At 38.6% G+C, this 23,470-nt stretch overlaps 6 non-coding genes across 6 annotated transcripts; 3 read left to right on the top strand and 3 right to left on the bottom strand.

Moving 5' to 3' along the window:
• Positions 1-638: 638 nt before the first annotated feature.
• Positions 639-711, bottom strand: trnav-cac (transfer RNA valine (anticodon CAC)). Its single transcript has one exon. It is a non-coding gene; the product is annotated as a tRNA-Val (tRNA).
• An 87-nt stretch (positions 712-798) lies between these two features.
• On the bottom strand, positions 799-871 carry trnav-aac (transfer RNA valine (anticodon AAC)). Its single transcript has one exon. It is a non-coding gene; the product is annotated as a tRNA-Val (tRNA).
• Positions 872-10,574: 9,703 nt separating this feature from the next.
• On the top strand, positions 10,575-10,648 carry trnat-agu (transfer RNA threonine (anticodon AGU)). The gene has a single exon. It is a non-coding gene; the product is annotated as a tRNA-Thr (tRNA).
• Positions 10,649-16,471: 5,823 nt separating this feature from the next.
• Positions 16,472-16,544, bottom strand: trnar-ccg (transfer RNA arginine (anticodon CCG)). Its single transcript has one exon. It is a non-coding gene; the product is annotated as a tRNA-Arg (tRNA).
• Positions 16,545-21,790: 5,246 nt separating this feature from the next.
• Positions 21,791-21,863, top strand: trnar-acg (transfer RNA arginine (anticodon ACG)). Its single transcript has one exon. It is a non-coding gene; the product is annotated as a tRNA-Arg (tRNA).
• Positions 21,864-23,320: 1,457 nt separating this feature from the next.
• Positions 23,321-23,392, top strand: trnae-uuc (transfer RNA glutamic acid (anticodon UUC)). The gene has a single exon. It is a non-coding gene; the product is annotated as a tRNA-Glu (tRNA).
• The last annotated feature ends 78 nt before the right edge of the window (positions 23,393-23,470 follow it).

Below are 23,470 nucleotides of genomic sequence, written 5' to 3'. Positions count from 1 at the left end.
TCAATGTTCTACGCTGGTGGAATCACCTTCCCATTCCCACTCGGATTACGGATACACCGGTGTCCTTCAAACGACAGCTAACACCCATCTCTTCAGAGTACACCCGAACCCCGGTGAATATCCCTCTCTCTAAAGAAAACGAAACTCCTACTCCAGCACTAAATTCTCTGAGCACAAACAAATTACTTGGAATAAATAGCCCTTTTTCGTATGCATTGCCTCGTCTTGTTGAATACCTCCACTATTGTATGTCGCTTTGGACAAAAGTGTCTGCTAATTGTATGCTTCCGCCCAGTTTCGAACAGGAGACCTTTAGCGTGTAATGCAAACATGATAAACACTACACTACGGAAACCAATAGGCCAGTGCTGCTTCAAGTATTTATAGTCTTTTTTTATAGAGCTGTCTTGTACGGTCTGCACCGTGAAGGGCCAGCAAACGCACTGGCCACCTGCTCATGCACAACACAAAGCTAAAAGAAATCAGATTCTACGCAAGTTTGCGACACCGCGAGGGGCGGTAAACACTGAGCTGAATTCAAACTTCTAGCCTCACACCGCTCTGCAGAAAGAATGTTTTCAGTGAACGTCAGTACTCAAGAGAAGCCTGATTTGACAATTGTCATAGAAGCCAGAGGTTGTTTCCGCCCAGTTTCGAACTGGGGACCTTTCGCGTGTGAGGCGAACGTGATAACCACTACAATACGGAAACCTTCAGGCAAATCGAGCTGATAACCTGTCGACGATCATTGCTGGTGCGGCAGTGGATGCTATTATTTTCTCGCCAAAAGAAGAGCACTGTTTCTGCTCGGTTTCGAACAGAGGACCTTTCGCGTGTTAGGCGAACGTGATGACCACTACACTACAGAAACCCCACAAGTGCTTTCACCAGCAAAGTTAGGCCTGCAAGGATAAAACAAGGCATACGCGTTGGTCAATCGAGCGGACAAAGCCAACTCAGCGTGACAAGCTCCCTGCAGGTATTAGGGCCAATTTACAATCCGGGCCCGACACAGCTGTACAGGTCCTTGCGAAATGTCCCCTTTCGTCACATTTGAAGCACCTGAATTCTGCGGTCTTGATCACATGTTTTTGGATTTGTCATGGAAACCAGAGCACCCAGAGGAAACCCACACGAACATGGGGAGAACATGCAAACTCCACACAGAAACACCAACTGACCCAGCTTAGGCTCAAACTAGTGACCTTCTTGCTGTGAGGCGAACATGCTACCCACTGCACCACCATGCAGCCACCATACACATTTTTTCCTAAAATGTATATATATTTTAAGTCTCAGCTCTGCAATTTAACTATTTTTGTGGCAAATATTTTTTCATTATCTTTCAAACAGTAGGCTGAAAAAAAAAACTAATTTTAGAATAACAATTAAATTGCCGGCAATGTGGTGGCGCTGAGGGTAGAACGTTCGCCTCACAGTAAGAAATTTGTTGGTTCGAGCCTCAGCTAGGTCAGGTGGCATTTCTGTGTGGAGTTTGCATGTTCTCCCTGTGTTTGTGTGGGTGTCCTCTGGGTGCTCTGGTTTCCTCCACAAATCCAAAGACATTTGGTACAGGTAAATTGAGTAGGCTCAAATATATATATGTGTGTGTGTTTGGATGTTTCCCAGTGATGCATTGCAGCTGGAAGGGCATCTGTTGTGTAAAACATGGATGGTGCTGGATAAGCTCTTGGGTTATTCCATTGTAGCAACTCCAGACTAATAAAGGGACTAAGCTGAAAAGAAAATTAATGAATTTAGTCGGAATTTAAAGGTTTTTGCATCTGATTTCAATATTATTCTTTTTTTGGAATTATAAGCTAAGCTTATTGTGCTGTAGGTTTTTGCTTCTACATTTTACCAACAGTAAACCGGAGCATTATTGAACAAAGAAACATACAAAAGAACCCTTCCTTTTCATTGATACAACCTTTATGCAAAAATCTCCAAAAATGAGCTCTCTACACTTTTGAGCGAACTCTGTTCATTTTCCTGGTGTGAAGCTGATTCTGTTAAATTGCTCCCTGTTAGCAAAGTACAGCTCTGCAATTGCAGCGAGCTGGGCCACTGCATTTTGAGAGACACCTTCTCTCTGGAACGCTCTGGTCATGGTTGCTCCACATCTTGTCAGCTTCAAAAGCCTTTTGTAGCATGTATGACATCACAAACATTATTAGCTGAAAAACTATTTAAAACAATTAATACCTTCATGACCAAATAATTACAATGCAACCACCTATCATAAGCTTAATGAGCACATACAATTATATAAACAAGTATCAAATGCACATTTGTTTGTGTGTGTGTGTGTGTGTGAGTGAAAGACAGCATGTAGTAGTGTGTGTAAGAGAGAGAGCCAGTACATGTTTATGAGAAAGCATGTAGAAGTGTGTGTGTGAGAGGGAAGGCTTATCTTTGTGAGTGAGAGCATGTACATGTATCTGTGAGATGTCTATGTGTTTGTGTTGGCAACATTGTATCATTTATAGTCATGCTCAAAAAGTATTTCTGAATTGAATTGAGATAGAATGTAGGTGTGTGTGAGAGAGAGCATGTACAAGAGTGAGTGTGTTAGTGAGAGTGTGTACAAGTGTGTGTGTGTGTGAGTGAGACTAGTTAGTTAGTGTTGTGCTGAAATTTGATATGTCCTGAAAACTTGTCAGACCAAACAGTTATTTACTTTTTGGTTTTATTTATTTAATAAATGTATATGGTATTTAAGCAAAGTTTTAGGGGAACTGGATATAATTATAAAGAATAATATTTTTTTTTACATAATATAATCATTTTTATTTTTTTATTTAATTTTAAATAATAATAGGCCTACACACACACACACACACAGTCTAAAAATTGATTATTAAGCATGTAATATACACCCAGTCTAAAGCATGTAGTTTCCAGAAGCACTCAAACTGCTCAAGGCTGAGCTAATGCTGAGGTTTCATCTTTGGGTGGAGACTCAATAATATCCATCTGCACAGTGTGACATCACATTCGACCAGCGTGCGCGTGTGTGTGTGGCTTTTTTTCTGTGTTAGTGGGTGAGGCCGCAGGTTTCAAATCTCCCGGGTTTGCGCACGCAACTACTTGTGTTTCGTAGATACGTCATCACAAAACACCTAATGACCCGTTATCAAGACGACTCATTTGAAGCACTATGAGTCGACTCTTTTATAGATGAATCAACAGTTTTAAACACTGTACACTTACAGATTTAAACATTAGCTGCATATTTCACTTCACTTAGAGCTGTGTTACACACTACATGGAAGGGCATTTTCAAAAACCCATAATATGGGCTCTTTAACAAAATGAATACACTATTTAAATAAAATAGAAATCAACAAGTAAAATAGAAGAAACTGTAGAACTGTTATGGTTATAAACTATATAAAATCTGCCAGGACCGAGCACCTGCGCAAACTGATAGAAAATAATCATAACAATCCTAGATTTTTATTTAACACCATCTCTAAATTAGCAAATAATCGGTCATCCTTGGAACAAACTACTCCACCGCAAATTAGTAGTGATGACTTCATTAATTTTTTTCAGTAATAAAATAGAAGGCTTTAGACAGAAAATAGGAGATGCCAAACTTTCTGCACCGGCTTATACTCCAAATCCTGTAAATATTTCATTAAATCATAATAATAACCTACACTGCTTCAAAATCATAGAACATGAAGAGTTAGTAAAAATTATAAATAGCTCTAAACCAGCTACGTGTATGCTGGACTCAATTCCAACAAAATTACTGAAAGAGCTGCTACCTGCTATAGGAGAACCTCTTCTTAACATTATCAACTCTTCTTTATCTATAGGCCATGTTCCAAACTCTTACAAGCTAGCTGTTATTAAGCCTATTATTAAGAAACCGCAACTAGACACCAACAACTTAGCTAACTATAGGCCTATTTCAAATCTTCCATTTATGTCTAAAATACTAGAAAAAGTTGTTTCCACTCAATTATGCTCTTTTCTGCAGACGAACAATATTTTTGAAGTGTTTCAGTCAGGTTTCAGGGCTCACCACAGTACAGAAACCGCCTTAGTGAAAATAACCAACGATTTACTCTTAGCTGACCGAGGGTGCGTCTCGCTATTAGTTTTACTCGATCTTAGTGCGGCATTTGATACCATTGACCACAATATCCTCATAAATCGCTTAAAGTCTACAGGTGTCCAGGGACCGGCTCTACAATGGTTTAAGTCATACTTAACTGACCGCTACCAGTTTGTAAATCTTAATGGACAGCCTTCACAAATCTGCCCAGTAAAGTATGGGGTGCCTCAAGGATCAGTTTTAGGCCCTTTACTGTTTACAATTTACATGCTACCTATGGGAGACATTATTAGAAGACATGGGATCAGCTTTCACTGCTATGCAGATGATACTCAATTATATATTTCCACTAAACCTGACGAGACGTCTGAACTTTCTAAACTAACTGAGTGTATCAAAGACATCAAAGACTGGATGACCAACAATTTTCTTCTCTTAAACTCAGACAAAACAGAATTATTACTTATTGGGCCTAAATCTTGCACACAGCAGATCTCGCAACTCAATTTACAATTAGAGGGATACAAAGTTAGCTTTAGCTCTACTATAAAAGATTTGGGTGTCATATTAGACAGCAATCTAACTTTTAAAAACCATATATCCCATGTCACAAAAACTGCGTTCTTTCATCTGAGAAATATCGCTAAATTACGAAATATGCTATCCATCTCAGATGCAGAAAAGCTAGTCCATGCTTTTATGACTTCGAGACTGGATTACTGTAATGCTCTATTTGCTGGCTGCCCAGCATCCTCTATTAACAAACTTCAATTAGTGCAAAATGCAGCAGCCAGAGTTCTGACCAGGTCTAGAAAATATGATCATATAACCCCAATTTTATCCTCCTTACACTGGCTGCCTGTTAAATTTCGTATTGAATTTAAAATATTACTTCTCACCTATAAAGCTCTAAATAATCTAGCTCCTGTTTATCTAACCAACCTTCTGTCTCGCTACGAACCAACTCGCTCCCTAAGATCTCAAAATTCAGGGCTTCTGGTAGTACCTAGAATAGCAAAATCAAGTAAAGGAGGTCGAGCCTTCTTTTTCATGGCTCCTACACTCTGGAATAGCCTTCCTGGTAACGTCCGAGGCTCAGACACACTCTCCCAGTTCAAAACTAGATTAAAGACCTATCTGTTTAGTAAAGCATACACTCAGTGCATCACCTAGCAGGTTCCACACTGGCTTCTACATCTTGCTTATATACACTATGAACAGCAGCTACGCTAATTATTCTCTTTATTCTCTATTTTCACCTGGGGATACTCATCCCGAGGTCCTCAGATTAGGCGGAGTCACTGATTGGATCCAAGACCAGCGACGTGATGATCCCAAGGATTCCATATCCGGGACCAGGCCATATCCTGAGCTGCTGCTGCGCTGATGGTCGTGGGGAGTGGAGAACATGAGTCTGATTCCAGCGACGCTCCAGGGACAGACGAGTCTTCATTGAGGCCATCTTCCAGCATAAACCACGGCGAATGAAGTTCTGCACAAGACTTTTGGCCAGCGGAGAAATTAAAATGGTCGTGCCCAACTGAGTCTGGTTCTCTCAAGGTTTTTTTTTCTTCACTCCCATCAGGTGAAGTTTTTTTTTCCCTCTCCGCTGTCGCCACTGCCTCGCATGGTTCAGGATTGGTAGAGCTACGCATCGATGAATTTGCTCTTCAGTGTTTGAACTCTCAGTAATGATTAAATCACACTGAACAGAGCTAAACTGAACTGAACTGAACTTAAACACTAAAACCTGAACCACACTGTTCCAATTACTATGACCATTTATGTGAAGCTGCTTTGACACAATCTACATTGTAAAAGCGCTATACAAATAAAGCTGAATTGAATTGAATTGAATTGAAATACACACACATGTGAGGGTCCATCTATTAGTCCCATGACGGAACTAACAGCATGGGTGAAGGTTAAATGCGTGTAAACCTTTTAGCACATGTGAAAAGAAATATTTTTATTCGTTAAAATTTATTTTAATTTGTTTCTATTTAGATTCATCTAATTCAAGCTGATTACCTTATAGGTCGCGATTAGGTCTAATTTAGATTGATTAACCTAATAAATCCTTATATTCAATTAATGTTTCATCGTTTACTCAAAGTCGCTTAGAGTCAGTATGCTGGCCAGTTTCATCTGCTCACGGACACATCTTCGCCAGTTCCGATTCTTAGCAGATAAGCTAATTTCCTTTAAGTAATAATAGGCCGCTCCATGCTTTCTTATACTTAAAAGAAAGTTTGATTTAGCCCCTAGATTATATCATACCCCTAGATTATATCATCAGTGATTGTCAGAAATCAACAGGTTTCTAATGCTGTGCCCATGCTCCATCCTGGTTGTAGGCTGCGGAAACGTCAGCCTAAACAATCTACTAGATTTAAATGATTTCAGGAGATATTAGAGTTAAACAAGAATTTGACATTTATTTGTCAGGAAAAGATTTTCCATTGCAGTTCACATAATTAAACAAAATAAGCCAATCAAGATTGTACAACATAATTTACTCAAATATAATTTACTCAAATATACATTTAAGAGTTAAAGAGGAATACCTGACCATGAAAAAATACATTGCAGCATAAAAGTCCTGATGCAGAGCTCAGAGACTCACAACCTGCAATGGGGTATCCTGTTTACAGGATCCCACGGACACTTCTGCACCCTTTGCCTAAATACTCAAATCATCATAAATTCAAGACAATAAAAGCTTCACCAAGACTCTTGCCTGGCCATGAGTTGATGCTGTTGTAAACTTCTAAGAGCCCACAAAAAACCAGGGAGAATCTTTCGGTTGTCTTCAAAGCAGAATCCTTTTTAATAAGAGGAACTCAGCGTAGCTGTGGCGTCATCGAAAGCAAACTCTCAACTCCACAGCAAAACATAATACATTTTATACATCTTACAGCATGTAGGTGGGGTCAGTCTTGGGGGACAGTAAAACAAAGCATGCAAATGAAGTCTGGGTGCCATGCTGATCTCATCAATAGATAAGTACATCATTACAACAATTTGCAAATGATGTTCTGGAGACAGGGAATACAATAGATACAGCCATGCTGTGAAACCATTAATTACATCACTTTAGCATACAAATGAAGTCTGTAGTCAGCAAGGCAAGGTTAAATGTCCCTCCTATATGGCACGTCAATGCAATGATTTAATTTAAAAAAACCAAAGAAAATAACTTTTCAGTTATACGTAGAGTATTGTTCATTTGGAATTAGATGCTAGAAATTTATATTTCCACAATGCGAAGACCATTTTTCCTGGAGTGGAGCATCTGGCAAAGATCTTTTTAAAGTCAAAACCCAAATTAACTGAAATAAGGGAGATTGTAAAATATTACAGTGAAATTAAGACCTCTTTATCAATCACACAGAGACATTTTAAATCACACCAAACATGAATATAAAGCCACAAGATACACCATATTAAGAATTTAAACATTCGGTGTGAAATGTGAGTGAGCTGCTCTGGTGGAGAAGGTAAAGTCCAGGGCAAAGAGGGGGGCTCAGGACGCATGATCGAGACAACCTGAACAACTGCTTTTCTAGCTGATCTTCTTCTCACATTGGAAAGTTTATTGTTTTAGTGACTGACAGTTCTCATGCTCTTGTCTCGTGTGGAGTTCCATAACAGTTTGCAGATTTTAATATTATGGAGAGATTTAGCCATCCTTACACTATTATGTGCATTTCTATTCTTAAACTGTAGTTCCACTGTACTCTGCAACGAGAACCTCAGTCAATAATATTTATGTAAAACTGAATTTTTGTTGCATCATATGATTATATTTTAAACTTTTCATAAAATCATCAAACAATGTATACCTAAAAAGCATTTTCTAACAAATAAAAAAGTTCTGTCCTATTGTCACTAAGTTATTGTTACTTTTTTCTACTGGATATGTGATTTATATCTAGTATATATATATATTGATTTATCTATTTGCTGGCTTGCTATCAGAAAACAAACGCTAAGCTAGGCGATAAATTAATAAATTCTACAATTACAAGTGATTTGTAATTTGTTTATTTATACCCCATTTTTTGTTTAATAATGTTTTTCTATGCAGACTTTATGTATTGGTCTAATATTTGTATAAAGAAAGATTTCATTTGCATTTACTCATTTTGCATCTTTTATCCTGCGACAACAACTAATGACACAAGAAGAAACAGACTCAGCCTACCAAAAGTTCAGAGCTTGTGTTTTTGAATGCTCACAAACCTTAAGCCAAGTCCAACAAGTAAAGCCACACAATGTTGTTTTAAAGCTTATTTAATTAAAATTTTTTTAAAAATGCACTGTTCTATTCTCAAATCAAGTTGTTAAGCTCATTAGGCCCTGTGGCTTTTGTATTTTTATTTGTAATATCTTTCACTTAAAATGCTGTTTCATAAGGACATCTATTGGGAAGAGTTGCCATATTTGATATGAAGCTTTTATGGCACAAACATGTAATTTAATTTAAAGCTTACTACTTTTTATTTTTTAAAAAGCCTAGATTGATGTGCATTATCGTTTTTCTTTTGATTATTGTAGTGTTGTGATTGTAATCTGATTTGTTATAAAAGCTTTTCTGGTATAATAATAATAATAATAATAATAATAATAATAATAATAAAACAAGAAACAACAATTAAACAGTGTTTAAGTGTCCTATCCCTGCAGCATCAAATGTTACAAAACTATTCACAAAGACTATTTGATTTATTAAATAATTAATCTCTTATGCTTTCTTTCACGTTATGTGACAAAAGAATGAATGACTCGGATGAACTAAAAGATTAATTAATTCGCTGATGCGCACGTTGTGTAGTGCGAGACAAGGTCAGTTCATTTTTCGAGTCCTCTATCGAGTCGAGTCCACATGAACGACTGAAGCCTCGCCAATCATATGCATTTAGAGCCAGAAAAAGAATTGATCTGTTCACCTCTCAAGTCCTCAAGTTTGAGTCATTCTGTCACGTAATGAACGAACGACTCAAGAACCAGGGCCCGGTTTTTCAAAAGGTTTAATCCGGATAAAATTGATCCGGACGTAGTAATCCTGTTTTTGCAATCTGTGATCACGTAATCCAGCTTACTTTTTGAGCCAGTTTTTCAAAGCAACATTGGATTGGATCATTCTGATCCAGATAGGAACTTTTCAGGATCACTATATCTGGATTACCACTGCTCAATCACAATGTAGATGGATAGATAGGCCTATGTAAAGAGCAACAAGTAGAATAGCCAGTGTTGGGTAAATATAACTTTATTTTTATTTGAAATGAAAACTAAGAAAATTTTATAAATAATAAAATAATTATAATAATAAATAATAAAAGCAAGAAAAACCCCACCCCATCCTCTTCCAGCAGTCCGCTCATCTGAGATCTACAACACTGAACATTGAGGATATTTATAATAAGTTTCAAATATAGATGTATTAAATAAAAAAAAGACAATGTTGAAACCTCCACAATAATGTCAGACTTCCTCATCTGATCTGGAGGGAGCAGCTTGTCTGAGCGTATTCTTTAGGAGGCAGATCTCAATTGTGGTCTTGGTTTGCTGCAGTTTGATCAGAGTCAGTTGTTCCTTTGCCAGATGAAGCTGAACTTCTGTCTCTTTTTGCAATTGTTGAAAGTGATTTCAAAAATCAGGCATTGCCATTCTTTGCATTTTTTTTTTTTTTGTTATTCTGTTATCATTGCATGCATCACTAATAAATATTCTAAACACAAAAATATTTTCCATTGTGATGAATATATATATATATATATATATATATATATATATTTTTTTTCTTTCGAAAAATCCATTTTCAAGATTTGATCCAATCCCTTATCCAAAATCCTAGTGGATTACTTTTGAAAAACCGGGCCCTGGTGCCATGATTGCTTCTTCTTAAGAGTTACGACTGTTTACACAGCGTGCTGTTTAGCAGTCTGTTTCTTAACAAAACTCAAATCCTTAAGAACGCTGCTCGTTCAAGAGGTCTTTACACAATGGCTTTTTATAGCATGGTGTGGTAATGCGTAACCAATTGGACTTTAATATTTCAAGTCGAGACATTCACACATGCAGCGCTGCCGTTTTATGTTTTTTTTTTCTTTTTTCGATTAAACAATTAGCCCCTTTTATGGCTGTCTGGTGCTGTGGCTTAGTTGGTCAAAGCGCCTGTTTAGTAAACAGGAGATCCTGGGTTTAAATCCCAGCAGTGCGTAATGTACAGGTTCCAGGACTGCTTTTTCTTAAGAGTTACGACTGTTTACGCAGCGGGATGTTTAGCAGTCGGTTTCTTAACAAAACTCAAATCCTTAAGAATGCTGCTCTTTCAAGAGGGCTTTGGACGATGGCTTTATATAGCATAGTGTGGTAATGCCTAACCAACTGGACTTTAATATATCAAGTCCAGACATTTACACATGCAGCGCTACCGTTGTTAGGTTTTTTTTTTCTCTTTTTTCGATTAAACAATTAGCCCATGTCAACATCATTTGGCACTGTGGCTTAGTTGGTCAAAGTGCCTGTCTAGTAAACAGGAGATCCTGGGTTTGAATCCCAGCAGTGCCTTGTCCGCAGTTGGCCATTCTTTCATGGGCCAGAGAGTACCAAAAAGTGCTTTTTGTGCAACAGTGCTAGAGGCAGGAGAGCACTCAAGCTCTGTGGTGCAATGTATAGCGCATTGGACTTCTAGGTTGTGAGCTGAGGCTGGGGATTTAATCGGGCTGGGCCAATTGCCCAGGAGGTTAAGCAGTGAGGCCGAAATCATGTTGCGTTTCCACTCTCGCGCTAGTAGCTCGCAGCACGTCACGCAAACCCTGCCCCCATAATGTACCCCGAATCGAACGTCACACAACCAGCCCACTTCAGCGGGAATCAGCCAGATAAAGCACACCATCACATCCTTACGAAACCATTCAAATAAAGACAACTGAAACAAACAATTGACACGTCACTGTACAACATTACATTGTATGTCTATACGCACATGCCTGTCTATTCTCATTTATCATATTCATTTACTCACCGACCGACTGAATTTGAAACTAATTTTCATGTGAAGCAACATGCCCCTTCAGTTACTCCAGAACGTAGCAGCATGAGGGGTCTTTAATGAATTGAAAAGAGCACGTCACTCCGCTACTCACCCGTTTGCACTGGCTGCCAGTTGCTGCTCGCATCAAATTCAAAGCTCTGATGTTTGCCTACAAAGCAACCTCTGGCTTTCCTCCCTCTTATCTGCTCTCACTTCTGCAGATTTATATGCCCTCAAGAAACTTGCGTTCTGTGAATAAACGTCGCCTCGTGGTTCCATCCCAAAGAGGGAAGTAATCACTTTCCCGAACTCTCGCATTCAATCTGCCCAGTTGGTGGAATGAACTCCCTAACTGCAACAGAACGGCAGAGTCACTTGCTGTCTTCAAGAAACGACTAAAAACTCAACTATTTAGTCTCCTCTTCACTTCCTAATCTGCAATTGCCTCTAGCTATACCACTAACTGTACTCAAAAAAAAAAAAAAATTCTTACATTACTAATGACCTGAACCTTGCCTACAGCACTTATTCATTGTTGCTCTTATAGTTGTGTAAGTTGCTTCCTTGTCCTCATTTGTTAGTCGCTTTGGATAAAAGCGTCTGCTAAATGTAAATGTAAAACAGCAAGCTGTGTACACGCCCCCAAAATGACACATTATAACACATTATAATAAAAAAATCTGAATTGTGTTTTGAACTGAACCTAAACTGGCACACTCAGAAGAACCATAATAATAATGTTAAATCATAAAAAAGGGGTAAACTATGTGCCCTTTAAGCAATGTGTTAACTTTATTAATTATTCAATAATCATCAAGATTGATAAAAAAGTTCAACACACACAGCAGTGAACATGTACACACACACACAAACAGCAGTGAACATGTACACACACACACAGTTGGCACAGTAGGCCTACATACTGTATCTAACTTGGAAGAAGCGATGTGGTTCTTAAAGTGTTGTTTTACGTATGGAGCCTGATTGAATTTTATTATAGTGTCTTCGTAAAAACATCTGTCCATAATTCCTGAAAATAGAAAAAAAAGTTATAAATAAAGAAACTGCAAAGAAACGATTCAATCATATTGAAGAGATTTGAACTAACCTTCTAACACAACTAGCGGTCCAGGTCCCTGATGGAATTTGGCTCCCCAGACATGAATTTTTCTGGATGCTTTGCTTTCGGTTTCACAACATGGCAGTTTATTAATAGGGTCTGTTCTATTAATAAATTTGTAGGACATGTAAGCTCGTATAAAGCAAATAGCCTAAATAAAGAGATGCATGGATTAGTGTAAATAAATAAATCTTTTCATTATGGCATTGATCAAAATGGCTTACCTGGCTTTTCCATAGGTCCACCTGAGTTGTTTTACTGGTTTTCTAATATTGCAGACTGATGCTTTTAACTGTATTCTAAACAGAAGCTCACTCTGAATCTTTTTAGCAGATCGCTCATTGTCCTTGTGCAGTTTTTCGTCTATCGTTTTAAGTGCAGCACTATACAACAAACACATACAATAATTTTATTAATTAATTTTATTAACATTTTGACATCAGTGTTGCTGAAATACTTGATTTGACAAGATGATAATACACAATACCTGTTCATTTGCCTTGCAGTTGTTTTTCTAGGAAGGTCTACAGGGCTTTGATGTCTATAGTGTCGTCTTATAGTGGTGTTGGAGACGTGCGCACCCGACTGCAACAGGAAAGCCCTGATCTCAGCAAGAGAGTGCTTTAATGTGTTGATGCATCAGTTTTTTTTTTATTGCAATAATTGGTTAAAATGATCTGTAATTAAATCTATAAATGAAACACAAAACGGTTATGATAGCTAAGCGATTATGAGTCAATTTGTTAATGTGCTGCAATATGCAGCAAGGTTGTTAACTGTGCCCGATGAACTGTGAAGTTTGCAGCCATCCATTAACATGATCATCAACGTGAATGGATGAATAAAACTAGCGCACGCATTGCACTGGCAAAAATAATCATCATGATTATGAATGTGTTGCTTATTTGGGTATTGTAAGAATGAAGATGTCTGCATATTTGTAGTGAGCTTTTTTGTGGTCAAAGTTTGCATAACCAAAGATTGATCTTATTCACCTGTGACCCACCCATAAGTAAATATGCAGACAAGTTTTTGATTAGCTGACCGGAGCAGTAACAGCACCCATTGATATAACTGAAAAATAAAGTGGGATAAACATGATACCGGGATTAAATGGTAAAATACAGGGGGGATCTCGACAAAAACGTCAGGGTTAAGTTGGCCAAAGACATTTTTTCGGTAATAGGTCGGTAAAATATATATTATATAACATCCTCTTTTTGATAGACATCATCAAACATTCTGCCCAAATGCTCAGGAGAAACCTAATCATATTAATATTTCCCTTGGCTAAATGACATTTGATAGGTAATTTGCCTTTATTTAAGAGAATAGTTTAAGGATGTTGCATATTATTCAGTTATCAAGGAAATTGTTAAGTGTTGCCGGACATAAGTGCAAGTAATAAAATATAGACTATGCTATAGCTTATATTTTATTCATTTATTCATTTTCTTATCAGCCTAGTCCAAACCACCAACTTATCCAGCAAGTTTTTACGCAGCAGATGCCCTTCCAGCCGCAACCCATCTCTGGGAAATAGCCTATATTTCCTTGCGCTCAACAGCCATAATAAAGCTTTACATTTATTTATTTATTTATTTATTTATTTTATTTAACCACACCAGACAAAAACATAAACACTTATTTGCTCAGGACTGGATGGCAGAAAAGGAGGTAGGTTTCTGATGGTTTTACTCTCCCGAAAAGTGCTCTGTTTGTGTGATTTGATTAAAGTCATCTTTTCATGCTTCATATTTAATATTTCTAAACTCTTTTGTTGTGTATTGTTTTATGTACATATAATTTAGCTTTGCCCCATTTGGTCCAAAACCAGACACGTGGACAAATCTAAGCTTGTTTTTAATAACACAAATATAAATCTGCATTTAATAAACAATACTGCTGCTAATAATAATAACATTATAAAAAAGCAAGTTGTTATGAATGAACTAAAAACAAGCCACCCGAGATGAAGAAGGCATGGAGGCAGCAGTTTTTATATTTATGTAAAAAATAACAATTTTTGTAATATTTTAATCCTTTGAAACATATTTGCGTGTTGCTGTAAAAACTTGCCTATTGCTACTTTGCAACAAATTTTTTGTAAAAAAAAAAAAAAGAAAGCTAAAGGATTAGGGTAGGTTGGTAAATGTAGGCTACTGTATACAGTACAGGCTATTGTCATATACAAAAGATAGGCAAAGATTCACACACAACCTGTATGAGCCCATAAAGGCCGCAAGTGCCACAGACCCTGTAGAACTTTTCTTAGCTGATCTTCTGCTTGACCTATTCAGTCATGAAAAGCTCATCTTTTACGGAAAGAGGACCAGGAACTCAAACAGGGTAATTATTATTATAATTACCATTCTGTCTTTCCGTTATCTCCTTCATGATTATTTGTACTGTGTTTTCCTACGTTTCATGTTTTAACATCATTTTAACTTACTTAAGAAAACAGTGGAGAAGAGGGTGAAGAAGCGCATGGTCTCCAAAATAGCGGTAATTTAATAATATATTTGTATAATTAAAAAAAATCTTTTCTGAAATCAACTCGGCTGGCCCGATTCCAAATTCAAGTTGGTAAACCAGTTTACTGTTTCAACAAACATTATTATACACCATAGTAGCATGTAGGCTATAAAATGTTATGACTTAAATTGATATGTAGCTGCAAGAGTGATTAATTAATGCTCCATTTATCGTTTAATTGTCATAAAGTGACTTTATTTACCTTGGCATTTATATATGCTGTTTTGCTTTAAGAACAGTTTTCCTATGATGATTAGCGCTACTGAAAGCGCGCCTGTAACCATTGGCAACTGACTCAGTGTGAGAGAGTGTGTGTGTTCGGAGTTTCGCTCCTGTTTTCAAAAAAACTTCAGTAAACAGTTCATTTTCGTTCTAAGCAAAGTTTTCCAGTCGTCATTATTGCTGCTAGATGAAAAGACAGAACATAAAAAGGCAACATATTGACTCATGAGCACGATGATTGACATATATTTGTAAATAAGTGGTTGGTAAAACCTCTTCTTCGTTCACCGCAAATCTTGCCTTTAAAGGAAAGTGCATAATTTAGCCTTACCCTGAGTTTGTTTACACTCTGCCTGTATTAACATACATGCTGTATTTTAATATGGCTAATTTGGATGAATTGGCTCTGACTTTTGACAGCTTTTTCTTCTTTTTACGCGGTTATGCGCGAATTATATTTCACACGCAAGGTGACTAAAAATTGAAATTAAAATACCAAAGATACTGAGCCATTACTACAAGTAAAAAAAACAAACAAAAAACAAAACAACAATTATACTTTAAAGGAGAACATTGGCGTTTCGAAAAAAAAATGAACTGAACTACAACTAAGTTATTAAAAATAAATTTGCGGGACTTCATTTATGTCCTGCGGCAAAATTATTTTTTTTATACTTTTAGTGATCTGCTTGAGGTAAGCCAATTTCTTTTTATGCTTAATCAACAACGAAAACATAAGTAAAAATGTAAATGAAGATATAAATGAAAAAGCTTATTAAATGACTGTCCTAGTCCTATCAAAATAGCAAACAACATCTTTTTATATTTAGGCTAAAAGACTGCTTTATTTATTTATTTAGGCCTACTTATTTGTTATGAATGTTTGTGCTTATATTTTAGTTGTCTTTTATTTCTTCAATTCTACTTTCCAAAATTAATCCTCATTGCACTTAACAAGTTTACAATGATAATAAAGCGTGTTAACAAATGTTTAATGATTAATGAAGGAATTATAATGCTTTGTTTTATAATTTCATCTTTATTTATAAGAACAGTAGCATATTTACAGCTGCTGTATAGGCTATTTCTGTCTGTTAGCATCCCTTTGTGCCCTCTGGCGGCATATTCACAGACTGCGGTCATACATTAAAAACTCGTGCTTGTCCATTTAAAGCGGCGGCGGTATATGCCACGGAGGTAATAGCCACATTGAACTCTCAACTACTGTAAATCATTCTAACATGTACAAAACAGACAAAAAGAAGCAGTGGCAATGGTTCGGTAATTAGATTTGTTTATGGATCATGAAAACCCCACCAGCTTTATATGTAAGCACAGAGTACCCTTTTAGTCATAACAGGAAATATGGATGACAATGAAGGAAGTTAATGACACACAAACACATCTCAAGAAGGTTTTCACAGCCACTGTGTTTTATCCAACAACCATTGCTCCCAAGTTGAAGTGAGACCTTCAAAAACGACCCAGGTGGGACTTGAACCCGCAATCCCCAGCTCCGGAGGCTGATGCCTTATCCATTAGGCCACTGGGCCACGTCACTAATAGTACAAACATTTTATTTCTGCTATCATTCACATTCGTGTCTCATCAGTCCTGGGGTATGGTTCTAGCGTATAGTGCGACTGGTCTTGAGAGTTTCAAATTCCAGTCAAGGCCACTCTCATTAACTTAAAATCACAACCTTTCTGCAGCTATTTTCTTGTTTGCAATTCATCATCATCCACCTAACATGAGACCGTTAGTTAAGAGCCATGGGGTACTTGAAGTCAAGATCTCCATTACCAGAGCTTAGCGGAACCTTTTAGGTTTGTAACGTGACAGTGAGATTCAAGCAAGAATGGATGAATCCTAATTGAAGTGTGCAGCAAGTCTGAGACTTCGAAGCTATTGTCCTCAGATCATCACACCTAAGCTTTGAGTAGACAAGCCAGGATTTTTTCACACAACTTAAATGTAACCCATAAAAACACAACCCGAACAGGACTTGAATCCACAATCCCCAGCTTCGAAGGGTGATGTCTTATCCATTAGGCCACTGGGCCAATACTAGCATTTGTTATATCTGTTGTATGACTCATGAAGTTCTTGTAACTCAGAAAGCAGCACGTTAGGATCCCTATTGCTTTCAGATGATCTGGTGTGTACACCTAATGACCAAACAGCTTCTCTGAAGAGTTTTCCATTGTCATGTTTTTTTGACCTAAGGGTATGAACCTAGCTTTTTGAAGGTCACACTGGATTGCGCTGCAACAGATACCTAAAAGGAACCGCATCAAAGACAACCCAGGTGGGACTTGAACCCACAATCTATTTCTAATCTAAATTAGTCAAACATGTACAATTATACCGACAAAATAGTTTGCTACCCTCACGCCTGTTTCACACCGCAAGCGTCAGCGGCGCGTGAGCAGAGCGTGAGCAGCGCGTGTGTTTTCGGCGTCCATGTTAACAGATTAGAGCTTTCATACCGCACGCAGCAGCAGCGCGTCAGAGCGAGGCGTGAGCGTCGCCGAAGCAGCAGTGCAGCGATAGTTTCGGCGCTGGGTCTATTTTTGACGCGCTGCTCACGCTCAATTAAAGTGACAGTGCATTGACAACGACCAAAATACATTAAATGACAGTAAAAAGTAGCAATTTTACCCAATAAATGCATTAATAATGTCAAATGGTTTATATATAGTCATTCAAATTCACTTAAAACGATTTAAAACGGCAACAAACATTTATTTAGGTCCGAACTACAAAACCAAATGTAAAACAATTTTAGTATCAGTTGCACACTAGTGTTGTAGGAGAGGGGAAATAGAATATTTACGGGAATTGTAGTCCATAGCGAAGTGTATTGTGGGTAGTGTAGTTCGAAACGCATGCTGGATGATGTGAGCTCGCTGTGTTCTGTGCAGCGGAGCAGAGGAAGAAAGTTTTAATCGGCTTTGTTTTATGTTCACTCGAGTTATTCCTACCGGGAGCTGTTTGCACAAATTGCACTCTGAATCTGACAACACGAAAATAAGTAAAAGAATGGCATGCATTAATTACTTTTGTCCGTCTCATCATCTGCACGAGCATGAATTAACGAGCTGTTATTCTGCCGCTGGACATTACTGAAGCGGAGAAAGCAACACTAGTTTGATCATGTATAAATATCATTATAACTATATTGTATAAATATGATTATAACTAGGTCTACAGCAACCTGATAATCAAAAAACAAATGACATGATATCACAGGTGATTGTCTTCTGACTGTAGACACTTTTCATATAAGTTAGCTTTAGAAGCATACAGTACTATTTGATCTATAAAATTTGTAAAATAAATATTTGCAGGTTAAAGAAACAGCATAGGAGGGGCCTTGGTGCAGATGAAAAGTTTAAAAAGTGTATTTGTATATAGAGAGACATGGGTAACTAGATAGAATAGACAGAGATAGGTTGATCTCAGCAGCAGCTGCCGAAGAGCTGCGCGCTGCAGACGCAGCTGGTGTGAAAGGCAAACGCCTGCGTGCTGCTACTGCTCGACAAACGCGCTGCTCACGCTCTGCTCACGCGCCGCTGACGCTTGCGGTGTGAAACAGGCGTCAGGCAGATGGTTCTGCCACATCCGGTCACGTACCAGCTGGCTGATGGAAAGTTTCTTCCCTCCGACTATCAGGCTGATGAACACTTAACACACCACACACAGACTCTACCATACCCTCACTGCACACCATCAATATGTAGCTTGCACTGCACTTTAACCAATCCATACTTGAAACAATACTGCCTACAACTATGTGGACATCTATTCATTGTTCACATCGCTGTCAATTTCACATTGTCGTTGTATTTGCACTGTCTGTATTTTGCACTGTCATTTCATTTGCACTGTCTGTATTTTGTACTGTCGTTGTATTTGCACTGTATTACTCTGTATTTTGTGCTGTCTGGAGCCAGCACCTAAGCTTTTCACTCATCATAGCACACATGCTGCTGCTGATGTGACAATAAAAGTGAGTTGATTTGAAAGAAAGTAGCGGCAATGATTCAGTTGTTAGATTTGTTTATGGATCGTTCTAATAAGGATGACAACGAAGGAAGTTAATGACACGCAAACACATCTCTAGAAGGTTTTCACAGCTACTGTGTTTCATCCAACAAACATTGCTCCCAACTTGATGTGAGACCTTCAAAGACAACCCAGATGGGACTTAAGCCCACAACGCCCAACTCAAGAGGCTGATGCTTTATCCTTTAGGCCACTGGGCCATGTTACCAAGTTTTTGTCATGGAGCTCTTGTATGCCCTCAACAAGAGGAAAACTGCATTTTGGGATCTCTATGTTTGCAACTAATGAACAAACATTTTCTTTGTGTAATCATCCACATTCGTGTCTCATTGGTCCTGGGGTATGGTTTGAGACTGGTCTTGAGTTTCAAATTCCAGACGAGGCCACTCTCATTAATATGAAATCACAACCTTTCTGCAGCTATTTTCTTGTTTGCATTTAATCATCATCCACCTAACATGAGACCATTATTTGAAAGCCACCGGGTACTTGAAGTCAAGATCTCCATTACCAGAGCGTAACGTGATTGGATAATTCACGCAAGATTGGATGAATCTTAATTGAAGTGTGCAGCAAGTCTGAGAATTTGAAGCGAACTATTGACCTCAGATCATCACGCATAAGCTTTGAGGAGACATGTCAGGATTCTTTCCATACAATTTATATGTAACCCAACAAACACAACCCAAATGGGACTTAAACCCACAATCCCTAGCTTTGAAGGCTGATTCCTTATCCATTAGGCCACTGGGCCAATACTAGCGTTTGCCATATCTGTTGTATGGCTCAGGAAGTTCTTATAACTCAGAAAACAGCACTTTAGGATCCCTATACCATATTGCATTCAGACAATCTGGTGTGTACACCTAATGACAAAACATATTCTCTAAAGAGTTTTCCATTGTCATGTCTTTTTGACCTAAGGGTATGAACCTAGCTTTTTGAAGGTCACACTGGATTGTGCTGCACAGCCAACTTAATAAGAAATGCATCAAAGACAACCCAGGTGGGACTTGAACCCACAATCCCAAGCTTCGAAGACTGGTGCCTTATCCTTTAGGCCACTGGGCCGTTTTACTGCCTGTGAACTGTAATACGCATCCAGGGAGTTGCTGACGCACATAACAAAAAACAACTTGAACAAAAAGTAGATTGGACCGGTTTCACAGAATTTTTTTGTGGCACTGCCAAACAGACAAAAAAGTAGCATCTTATAGGATTTCTTTGAAGGAATTCAATTAGAATTTTGATCATATTTTGGAACCATTGCTATAGGATTGTTTTATAGTACAATACATAAAAATTCTTTTGGATAATTTCTACAGTATTTCAATGAGATCCAATTTATATCTTAATTAAGATATGCTTTTTTTAATAAGATATGATATTTTTATACAATAGTTTTGAATGTATTATGCTGTTTGCTAAAGCTCACCTTCATGTACTTGAGTGTACAGTATTACTGCACAAATTTCCAAAGAAACATGTCTATACCAAAAACATATACAATGTCGCTAGACCAAACTGTGGGCTGGCCCACTCGAAACAGAAGTTCACTTTGGGCCCATAGCAAGTCCAAACAAAGTGGAGTGTATATAGCCACAATGGGCAAAGTATAGGTATACTATCTGAGTCAGAAGTATGTCCTATGAGCATGCTCTGTGGGCATTTAGTAATTAACAAAATAGTTAGGTCCCACTAATACTAAGTTGAGTCCAGGCACAAAATGTGCCTATAAGGTCCCAGTAAAGCACTTTTATACAGGGCCATTGTGGCTTTAACACAAAACAAAACTAGTTCACTTCTACTATGTAGCAAAATAGCACAATATCACTTCAACTGCATAATTACATATTTTGAAAGCATAAAGAAAAATCAGTAATAAATAAAGCATCTAAAAATATAAAGACAACATGGACTATTTTTCAAAGGTTTGGGACAAAACTGCTTTAGTTTATAAAAATGCAGATATAAAAGTAACCTTGTAAATAATTATTCCTTTTTAATATGTTAGCTTTTCCATTTGAATATGTTAAAATATAATTTATTCCAATGATGTTAAAGCTGCATTTGAGGCATTTGTGTCCTACATAAAATAATTTGAGACAAAACAACAAAACATATAAAAATATACTTAGTTAAAAGAAAAACAAAGTAAGATTTTCATCTGTGTATTTTCTCTACCATTTGTACCTTAAAGGGTCACGAAACTCCAAAACACATTTTTTGAGCTGTTGATAGTCGTATATGTGTCCCACACTGCTAAAAACACTATTAGGACACAAATATTTCACTAAAAAGTGTAAATTGGCGGTTTTTGCGTTATTTCAAGCAAATTTGTACCATGGAGGTGAAAAGGAAGCTCCCTGACAAGGAATTGAACCCAGGCCACAGCGGTAAGAGCACTAAGTCCTAAACACAAGACCACCAGGGAAGGCCTGGCTAAAGGTTGCCCTCTAGCCTAGCTGTGGGCCTCCACCCAGGTGTGCTGCAGCTGCTCTGACAAAAATAACTCTAACGTTTGCAACCTCCTCCTGGAGAAGAGAAAGTCTCAGAGCCTGGTTCACAGTTCTTCTACGGAGGGACTGTCACATGCTCTGTGTAAAAGCATCCTATCGGCACCACAACTTGCCATGACAACAAAGCACAGCATGCGTTGAAGGAACTCCATGTTTACCGGTCCATGTCCTCTTTCCAAACAGCATGCTAATGAGCACTCCTTGAACAGTGTGTGCCAGTGGCGCAATGGATAACGCGTCTGACTACGGATCAGAAGATTCTAGGTTCGACTCCTGGCTGGCTCGTCCAGGATTTTTTTGCGTTGCTCTCAGTGCAGTGCGGTCGCGGTTTGCCCCTGCCGGAGTTGTTCGGTTCTACTCTGGAGTGAATCGAGTTTCTGGGGCCGCCAGCACAGAGCCTGTGGGGTGCTCTCCTGGGTTCAAAGGCTGCCCCAACCGCTCTCATGTCTTGGTCCCGTACATCCCTCAGGACTTCCAGAAGAAACCAGTACAGCCACTCTCCTGGGAAGACAGCAGTGACAGCTTGTAAACCAAAATGTTTGCTGTGAGGCTAAGGCGTTCTACTGCAGCACAGATACGCATTCGAAAAGCATACAATATTCAAAAACAAAGTGCCAACCTAAAACAAGATTGCAGTCAAAATGACCACCTCAGACAAGTGTGAGCAATGTTTCAGTCTATGTTATACGTCGGCAAATATGCCACACAGTGCAGACGCTCATACTACTGAAAAGGAAGTTACCTGACTGAGAAAGGTATAAATAGAAATCGGAGCCTGCTCCAAACGACCTGGTCAGCCCCAAGTGGGCTGTAAAAACCTCCTGGAGTTTTCATTCATTTAATGTCTGGTACAAGACACTGCGTCCAACCAGTTATGTTTGAATGTCAAACCTACCCCAATCCTTAAACCAACCTCACAGTTTCCTGCTGTGTTTTATCAACCTCCCAACCTACCCCAACTCTTAACCCAACCTCACAGTAACAAACCTCCATGTGGGTTTCATTGATTCAATGTCTCGTACATGGCACAGAATACAACCTATCGCAGTTTATTAAAATCACACCTACCCCAGCCCTAGGCCCAACCTCACGGTAACCTGCTGTGTTTTATTCAATTTTACTCCTACCCCAACCCTAAACACAACCTCAGAGTAAGCAGTTTATATATTTTTTTATTTTTATGAATGTCTACTACAGCCACATCAATCGCAAACCCAGCCTACGTGCGGCATAAGTGCCTACCACTTAGAGGTCATCCAGCCGACTTGCAGTGTAATCTCCTCCACTTGTAGGTCTCTGAGCTGCAGCAACACCTAAGGGCTCTGACCCACAGACACAAAAGAAACCATTGCTTTTAACCTACTCTTGGAGAGGAGAGAGTCTCCGACCCTGGATCTCAGGTCTTCTATGGAGGGACTGTCAGGAATCCTGTAAGAGCATCCCATCCACACAACCTCTTGCCATAAAAACAAAGCAGAATGTGTGGTGAAGGAACTCCGGGTTGACAGAGCCTTGTCCTTGCTTCAAGCAATGTGCTAACAAGGTGCTGAACAGAGTGACGGTGGCACAAAGGTTAGCGCTTATGACTACGGATCAGAAGATTCTCGGTTACGGAAACCAAGAAACTGTGTATGAGAGAGTGCGTAAGTGTATGAGTGGCACTTGTGCAAGCGGAGCAGGGACGTGCCAGCGATCAGAATGAACTGGAGTTTGTGCCAAGACTGGGTTTCAAGAGTGGCAGTTCCCATATGGTCTAGCGGTTAGGATTCCTGGTTTTCACCCAGGCGGCCCGGGTTCGACTCCCGGTATGGGAAGGCTTGAGTGCTTTTGCTTCTGTCCTTTTTGGCCAGCGGTCGGACTGCAGCTACATTATAGGATGTGGTTGTGGAACT

Source organism: Danio rerio, chromosome 4 (genome assembly GCF_049306965.1).
Source record: "Danio rerio strain Tuebingen ecotype United States chromosome 4, GRCz12tu, whole genome shotgun sequence".
NCBI classification, from domain to species: Eukaryota; Metazoa; Chordata; class Actinopteri; order Cypriniformes; family Danionidae; genus Danio; species Danio rerio.
The sequence above is the reverse complement of the archived record's forward strand: the minus strand, read 5'-3'. Positions and strand labels throughout refer to the sequence as shown.